This window comes from Octodon degus, unplaced genomic scaffold (assembly GCF_000260255.1).
Source record: "Octodon degus isolate 3935 unplaced genomic scaffold, OctDeg1.0 scaffold00257, whole genome shotgun sequence".
Classification (NCBI taxonomy): Eukaryota; Metazoa; Chordata; class Mammalia; order Rodentia; family Octodontidae; genus Octodon; species Octodon degus.
The window spans coordinates 2,840,665-2,849,914 of NW_004524833.1; the positions used below are offsets into that span (position 1 = coordinate 2,840,665).

Consider the following 9,250-nt stretch of genomic DNA (forward strand, 5'->3'; position numbering starts at 1 on the left):
AGTCCAAAAATCTAACCATATACAACCTTGAAGCAGGACAGTCCCACAATATTCCTTTTCCTGTCTCTTGCCTTCATTCACCACACCCTTCTTTTTGAACAATCATCTACCTGAGAGACAGCACAGCAGCAACTGGCATGTCATGACAAGCAGCCCATATTCAGAAGACCAGAATGACAGGCACTCCAAGCACGAAGCTACTATTACAGATTACCATCTTCAGTGCAGTTGCTTAGTTCACAGGTATCAGTATATACAGTTAGTCAGAGTGAGAATCTTTCCAACTAACTGCTACATTCAAAAATCTTCTGAAGATTCTCAGGATCATGGCCTTGCCCATCTTCTACATATAACTGTATGGCTTCACATTTCTAGCTCTTCTCCTTTCCCTCTCTTGATTAGTTAGTCCTTGAGATCCTGCTTTCCTTTTACTTGTATTATTCCTCTCTATTTGTATTTCTTCTTTTGAGTTCTTATACTAGGGAAACTATACAATATTTACACATGTGTGTCTGGCTTATTTCACTTTGAGTATATCTTCAAGTGGTATCCACTTCAATAGAAAGGCTTTGAGTTTATCATTCTTTATAGCTGAATAATAATACTCCATTGTGTAAAAATACCACATGTTTTTCAACCATTCCTCAGGTGATGGGCATCTTGGTTGTTTCCAAGATTTGCTTATCACATATTGTGCTGCTATAAACATAGGCACACATATATCCCTATGATATGATGTTTTCAGGTCCTCTGGGAAAATTCCCAGTAGAGGAATAGCTGGTTGAAATGGGATTTCCAGTCCAACTTTTCTAAGGAGTCTCCACACTGATTTCCATAACGGTTGCACTAGTCTACATTCCCACCAGCAGTGGAGAAGGGTTCCTTTTTCCCCACAGCCTCTCCAACATTTGTTGTTGGGTGATTTCTTTATGATAGCCATTCTTTTGGGGTAAGATGATATCTCAATGTTGTTTTAATTTGCATTTCATGGATGGCTAGTGATGTGGAGCATTTTTTAATATATTTATTCGCTTCTTTAATTTCATCCTCTGAGAAGCGTGTGTTCATCTCGGATGCCCATTTCTGGACTGGGTCTTTAAATTTTTGGTCCCTAGTGTTTTTTAGTTCTTTATAGATTCTAGAGAGCAGACCTTTGTCTGGGTACTTATTTGTCATGATTTTTTCCAAATTTGTAGTTTGCCTTTTCACTTTGTTGGTAATTTCTTTTGATGTGAAAAAACTTCTCAGTAAGAGCAGGTCCCAGTTGTTAATTCTTTCACACCAGTTGAAATTTTAATGGAGCAGATCAGAAGGGAAATACCTTAGGCTTTATTTTATGACTGTAATCCAATAAAAGTTTATTCATAAAAATAGATTACTAGTGTGGGGGAGACAGTTCAGTGACACAAGTGCATACCTGGCATGTGCAAGGTCCTGAGTTCAAGCCATGGTACTGAAAAAAAATAGGGCACTAGATCTGGTTGATTATCACTAATTTACACTAAGGAAAAGAGAGAGCAACTTCTACAGAAAATAAGAAATGAAAGACACCCAAAACTGCAACAAAGGACACACACACACACACACACACACACACACACACTTCAGATGCAAGTTAATGGGCTCTTTTGAGCCCTAGAACTTGTGATTGTTGTCATAGCCTCGCATACATTGATTGTTCATGGTAAACCAGAATGGGAAGAGGCTAATTAAAATTTAAAAATGATCCAGTAATCTTAATTTAACTGACAATTTCAAAATTCTCTTTCTTCCCATCTTTTCCTGGAGTGTCAGAGGAGGAAACTGAATAGAATAAATTTGATATTTTATTCTATATTCTTTTTGTCTGTTCTCTCAGCCCAGGGAGCATGCAGAAACATACAAAGCAATGGAATGATTGGAGCTGAGAGCCTGTGTGACGAAATCACTTCAAAGACTTCTAGACTGCTGGTCTGTCTTGACTGGCTCCAAGTAACCAAGACTTTCACATACCGAAACGGGGCTTGTTGTATTCATTTTCTACCACTACCATATTACCACAGACTTATCCATATAACACTCATTTAGCTCTCCTTTCTATGGGTTAGAAGGGCACACTCCCGCATGACTCAACCGAATCTTGCACTGAAAACTGGTAAAAGGTGAGCTGGGTTCATATCTAGAATCTGAGGGGAGATCTCACACATTTCTCCAAGTCGTTAGCAAAATCCAATTTTTTAAAATTATATGTCCAAGGTTAGCATTTTTATCACATGAGGCCCCCTTCTTCTTCAAAACAATGATAGCAAGTTGAGTCTTAACTATGATTTTAATTTCTGACCTCATCTTTAGCTGAGAATGAGCTATGCTTTTAAGGGCTCATGCCATTACACTATATACACTCAAAACAATTCAGGATAACCTCTAAATTTTAAGGTCATGTGATGAATGACTTTAATTCCATCTGCAAATTCCTTTTTATCTATAATATAACAAATATATTCACTGGAGTATCATGAGTAGGTGAAAGGTCATGGATGTAAGGTCACATTATAAGCTTGAAAGTGGTATGGTGACTTTTCTTATAGAAGGGAAAAACTGGGAGTAAAAGTTTTCAGGGCCTAGATTAATTCATTAGCTATGCTTTTTGTAATATTTGTACTGAAGTCTGAATTTTCTTTCTTTCTTCTAACAAAATTTTTACACAAACCCTATGGATTAAGAAAGGAGATAAATTCTTTTCCCAAAACAATTTACATGTTGACAGAGGAGTTAAGCAACCTAGGGGACAATAGGGATGTGCACAAGTGTCAACAGCAGGCAGAGAAGTACAGGAATGAGGGAAATTGTGCACATCCTATTGTCAAGGGTAACTCACTGTACCTAGAACAAGTACCATCTGATCCAGGCACAAAAAAATGATTAAGAGTCAATTATCTTGGCATTTGGAACAATGTATCATTATTTTCCAGAATTTATTCCCCAATTTTACTTTCAGTTAAGAAAGAATTCAAAGAAATAGAAATTTAAACAACAGTCACTGAAGTCATCTTCCTAGGATTTCCCAACCATTTTGAATTGCAAGAGTTTTTTGTCTCGTCTTCTTGGTCATTGATTTGACCATTCATCTTCGAAATATCGTATCAGTCTTTCAGGTCACATTCCAATGTATTGTTTCCTCTGCAACTTGAGCTCCTTGCACACCTTCTACACAACCACCACATGACCACAGTCCAGGTCACGCTTGGAAATATCTGGAAGAAGAAGACCATTCCTAAGAGGACTGTCTCTCCCAGATCATCTTCTTTGTAACACATGTTGGCACCGAATGTGTCTTAGTGGCTGCTAAGGACTTATGATCACTATGTGGCAATTTGCTGTCCTCTTCAGCATCCAGTACTCACGAGTAGGAAGGTCTGTGTTTGGCTGGTGACTGGGTCCTGGCTCTGTGGACCAGTGAATTCTGTGACACACATGGTGCTGGCAGCCACACTCACTCTGTGAGGGCCCAACGAGATCAGCCACTTCCTCTGTGACATCCCCTTGCTCCTGAAGCTCTCTTGCTCAGACATTCCTGTCAGTGAGTCAGAGCTCCACATGGCCAGTGCCACCATTGGCCTGAGCCCCTGCCTATCTACTGCTGGGTCCTACCTACTCATCATCTCAGCCATCCTTCAGATCCCCTCTGCTCAAGGCAGGAGCAGGTCCTTCTCCACCTGTGCATCCCACCTGATAGTGGTGGTGGTCTTATTTGGAAGGGCCAACTTCAACTATGATAGGCCAAGTGAAGGCTACTCCTTGGACATGGACATTCTGGTCTCTGTTTTCTTCTGTGTGGTGACCCCCATGTTGAATACCATCATCTACAGTCTGAGAGACAAAGAGCTTGAACAAGCCCTGGGGAAACTGACTGGAAATGATGAATTCACTAATGAAATCAATAGCTAGATAATGTTTTCTTCTGAAAAATTTCTTTTTAAATTTCTTTTATCAGTACATGTTTGTAATTCATGTGGTTTACAGTCATCTTAGGGAGTGGTTGTATGTACATATCATAGCTTATTTCTTGTTATCAATCCTCTTCCTCCAACTTCCCTTTTGCTCTTCCTCTACTAGTTCTCCTATCCCATTTTTCACACTTCTTGATATGTTTTCAGCTCATATTGTGGAATATAATGTTTGCATTAATTTAGATTATTAGGGTCCTGTACATGGTATTTTTTTACTCCTTTCATTTCTGCTTCCCTTTCTTCTTGCCCCTTGCCCTTGTTCCCTTGGACCACTTCTCTACTGCAAGAGATGCATCCCCTTGTCCCCTTCTATCCATCATTTATCATTTTCTTTATTTGCACTTGTTTCACTAAATGAGACTTATCATATGGTGTTTAATCTTGTGTGTCTGGTTTATTTCACTCAACATATCTTCCAGTTGCATCCCTTTTCCTAAAATTGTCTCAAATGTGTCATTCTTTACATCTGTGTAGTATTCCATTATATACAGATACCACATTTTCTTTATCCAGTAGTCTTTCAGTTGGTATACAGACTCTTCCAAGATGTAGCTATTATGAATTGTGGCACTATAGATATTGGCATGAATATATCTCTGTAGTATGATGACCTAAACTCTTTGGGGGAGATATTTTATGGAGGCATGGCTCGATGTTATGGAATTTTTCATTTTAGTTCTTTGAGAAATCTCAATACTGATTTCCATAATGCTTGTACTAGTTTGCATTCTCATTAATAATGAAGAAGGGTTTCTTTTTCACCACGATCATACCATCATTTGTAATTGTTTGATTGCTTAATGATTTCCATTATTTCTGGGGGAAGATAAAATAATTGCATTGCTTTGTTTTATATTTCTTTTTGTATTTTTAGGGAATGGTCTACAGGGTCTTCAGGATCTCACTACACTATGAGATTGGACTCATAGTGATCCACCTGTTTAAAGCCTTCCAAGAGCTGGGATTATAGGCTTGCACCACCACCCCGAGTCTCAGCATGCCCCGGAGGCAGGGATGGCGTAGCAGGCCCAGGGATCGAACCCTGGCCCCTGCACCTGCTTGCAGGTGCCCTAATCTGCTGAGCTATTTGACCAGCCCTATATTTCTTTAATAACCACAAATGTTGAACATTTTTTTCATGTATTTATTGACTATTTGTATTTCTTTCTCTGTCAAGTTCATTTCTCTTCCCCATTTCTTGACTGGGTCTTTCTATGGTTGGCTGGAAAAAGTGTCTTTTCATTCTGTTGGTATTTTGATTAGGACTGCATTGAGTCCATATAGAAGTTTTGGAAGTATGGCGATGTGGGTCCTGCCTATCCAAGAGCAAGAGGCAGCTTTCTATCTTCTGACGTCCTCTTCGGTCTCCTTCTTCATAGTCCTGCACTTTCCTTCATATAGTTCTTTCACTTCCTTGCTTAAGGTACTTCTGAAACATTTCATTTTTCTTGATGCAACTGTGAATGTGTTGTTTTTATAATCTCCTTCTCATCTGTTCATTGTTGGTATATACAAATGCTAATGATTTTAGCATGTTGATCTTTTATCTTGCTAATTTCTGTATCACTTACTCCCACTTTCTTCTCCTTTATTATTTCCTACATGGTTCCCATATGCCCAGCTCTCTCTTCAGTTCCTCTCCAAGCCATTGTTTTCCAGACTCTAGACACTGTCCCTGAGAAGCCAACCTGCTGGCATTCAATGCTCTGCCCTGTTATCAAAACAAGCAAACAAATGGAAATTTCTTTGCTTTTTTAAAAATACAAAATGATAAAAAGACATTATAAATGATACAAAATTTCATTAAACAAAGTAATAGGAATTCAACAATGGTTGTTGTATTGCATGATGTTATCTTCAAATAAGTTGTTTAGGTTACCTGATATAAACTTGTAAAGTTGGTTTTAAAAAGTTATAAAAAAATTAAAAAGAAGAAGAAAAATTTTAGGCATTATCTTTTATTTTTCAACAGACCAACAGAAATTGGCAATACAATTATCCAAACTATCCTGAATATGTATAAATATATTTTTCCCCTTTTTCTTTTCTTTTTCCACATCCAATGTTTCCTTCCCATCAAACAGTTTCTTTCCATTTCACAGTAGTTATTGGGACTCTTTATTGAGATTTTATTTACTCTTTCAGATTCTCATACTAGTGAGACAATATGATGTTTACACATGTGGTGTGATTTATTTCACTTACCAATACAATCTCTAGTTGCATCTATGTACCTATAAAAGCATTGAATTTATCTTTTTTTATAGCTGAGTAATATTTCATTGTGTAAAAATACCACATCTTTTTAAGAGAATATAAAGAGTACTAAAACAGAAAAAAATAGAAATTATACAAAATTTTACTAAACAAAATAATATGAATTTGACAGGATTTGTTGTATAGTGTTGTCTTAAAATTAGTTGTTTAGGTTACCAGAAATAGGTGTACAAAACTGGAAAGAGAAAGAAAAAAATAAAAAAGTTATAAGAAACTAAAAAGAGAAAAATGGGGAAAATTTAAAGAGAAGACAAAAATATTAAGCAATAACTGCTCCTTTCCACAGAGTAGCAGAAGTCCACAATACAATTATCCAAACCATCCTGCTTACATGCATAGCTATATCCCTTTTTCCTACTCCCTCTCCTGTCCTTCCAAACTCAGTAATTCTTTCCTTATGAACAGGTTCATTCCCTTTTACAGTATCTATTGTACTCTTCAGATTTTATTTACCTTTTCAGGTTCTTACATGAAGGGGACAATATGATGTTTGCACATGCAGGTCTGATTTATTTCAGTTAAGAATACAGCCTAGTTGAATCCATTTATCAATAAAATCCACAAATTTATCTTTTTTATAACTTAATAATATTCCATTGCATAAAAATACCACATCTTTATCCATTCTTCAGTTGATGGGCATCTGGGTTTCCAGGATTTAGCTATGACAAATTGTGTTGCTATAAACATGGATGTACATGAATTGCTGTGCTATGATGTGTTCAGTTCTTCTGGAAAAAATAACCAGAAGGGAAAGAACCAGTTGAATCAGACCAACAATCCTAGCTTTTTGAGGAAATCACCACACTAATTTCAATAGAGCTTGTACCAGTCTGCACTCCCACGCACACTGAAGGAGGGGTGGTTTTTTTTCCCCCCACAGCCTCTCCAGCATTTGCTGTTGGTTAACTTCTTGATGATAACCATTCTTTCTGGAGTGAGATGGAATCTCAGTGTTGTTCTAATTTGTATTTCTCAAATGACCAATGATGTTAAACATTTTTGAAAGTATTTATTTTCTATTTGTATTTCTTCATCTGAGAAGGATGCGTTCATCTCAGATGCCCATTTTTGGACTGGGTCTTTGCATTAGGAGGGGCTGATTTTTAAGAATTCATTATATGTTTTAGATGGAAGAACTTTGTCAGAGGGGCAGTTGGCTGTAATTTTTTCCCTGTTCATGGGTTTTCCTTTTATTCTGTTGGTAATTTCTCTTGAAGTGCTTTCAAAAAGGTGAGATCCTAGTTCTTGATTCTTTGCAGTATTTCCCATGAAATTTGGTTTTTGATCATAAACTCTTTACTTACTCCTATTTCTTTAAGATTTTGACCCACATTTTCCTGCAGGAGATTTAGTGTTTCCATTTTAATGTTTAGATCTTTGATCCATTTTGAATGTAGTTTAGTGCATGGTGATAGACATGAGTCTAATTTTAGCTTTTGGCAGCCATCACACATGCCCTTAGTGTGGGCTACTGCCACATTGTGCTGCTGCCTACAGCAATGAGCCTAAGACTGGGGAAGCCCTGAAGGAAAACATGGGACCAGGCAAGGTGGTGCCTCGGGAGGAAGTGTTTGTGGTATCCAAGCTGTGGAACACAAAGCACCACCCTGAGGATGTGGAGCCTGCCCTCAGGAAGCTGACCTCCAGCTCGATTATCTGGATCTGGATCTGATGCACTGGCCCTATGCCTTTGAGCAGGAAGACAATCCCTTCCCCAAGAATGCAATGGGACTATGCACTATGATTCTACCCACTACAAGGAGACATGGAAGTCTCTAGAAGCCCTGGTGACAAAGGGGCTGGTCTGAGAACTGGGCCTGTCCAACTTCAGCAGTCAGCAGATTGATGATGTACTCAGTGTAGCCTCTGTGCACCCAGCTGTCTTGCAGGTGGAAAGCCACCCATACCTCTCTCAGAATGAGCTGATTGCCACTGCCAGGCACGTGGCCTGGAGGTGACTGCCTATAGCCCTTTGGGCTCCTCTGATCATGCCTGGTGCCACCCTGATGAGCCTGTCCTCAAAGAACCTTGGCATTGGCTGAAAAGTATGGCCGATCTCCAGCTCAGATCTTGCTCAGGTGGCAAGTCCAGCAGAAAGTGATCTGTATCCCCAAAAATGTCAACCCATCTTGTATCCTTCAGAACGTCCAGGTGTTTGACTTCACCTTCAGCCCAGAGGAGGTGAAGCAGCTGGATGCCCTAAACAAAACCTGGCACTACATTGTACCAATAACTATGGTGGATGGAAAGAGGGTCCCAAGAGATGCAGGGCACCCTCTGTATCTGCTATAGAAGAAACCGCAACTACTAGCTTGCCTTCCACCTCAAGCTGTGAGGTCCTGCCTGCTGCTCCCCCAGTAAAGGGAGTTAATAAAGCCACTGGAGAATCAATAATAATAATAATAATAATAATAATAAATGATTTTAGCTTTTGGCATGTGGAAAGCCATTTTTCCAGCACCATTTATCAAAGAGGCTGTGTTGCTTCCAGGGAATGTTTGACCTCTTTGTCAAAGATAAGGTGGCTGAGTGTGTTTATAATTGCTTCTGCATCTTCTAATGTGTTCCATTGATTTTCAGGTCTGTGTTTGTGCAAGTACCATGCTGATTTTATCACAGTATTGTTGTATAATTTCATGCCTCCTTTCTTGCCTTTGTTACCCAGGATTGCTTTTCCTATTCTGGATCTCTTCTGGCTCCAAATAAGGTTAAGGAAGGTTTTCTCTAGATCTTTGAGAAATACTAATGATATTCTCAATACCATTGGAATTGCATTGAATCTGTATAATAATTTTGGGGATATGGACATTATCACAATGTTAGCTTTTCCTATCATGAACAGGAATATCTTTCCATTTTTGGAAATCCTCTTTAACATCTTTTCTCAGAGTTCTGTAATTTTCAGAGTTTGGGAGAAGTGCTTTCCTTTCAATTTCATTGAAAAGTTTGAGAAAAGTTGGGATTAAATCCTCTCTAAATTT

At 38.5% G+C, this 9,250-nt stretch overlaps 2 pseudogenes; both read left to right on the forward strand.

The window, feature by feature from the left end:
- Positions 1–2,103: 2,103 nt before the first annotated feature.
- On the forward strand, positions 2,104–3,927 carry LOC101563780 (annotated as a pseudogene).
- Positions 3,928–5,286: 1,359 nt separating this feature from the next.
- Positions 5,287–8,561, forward strand: LOC101564176 (annotated as a pseudogene).
- Positions 8,562–9,250: the final 689 nt, after the last annotated feature.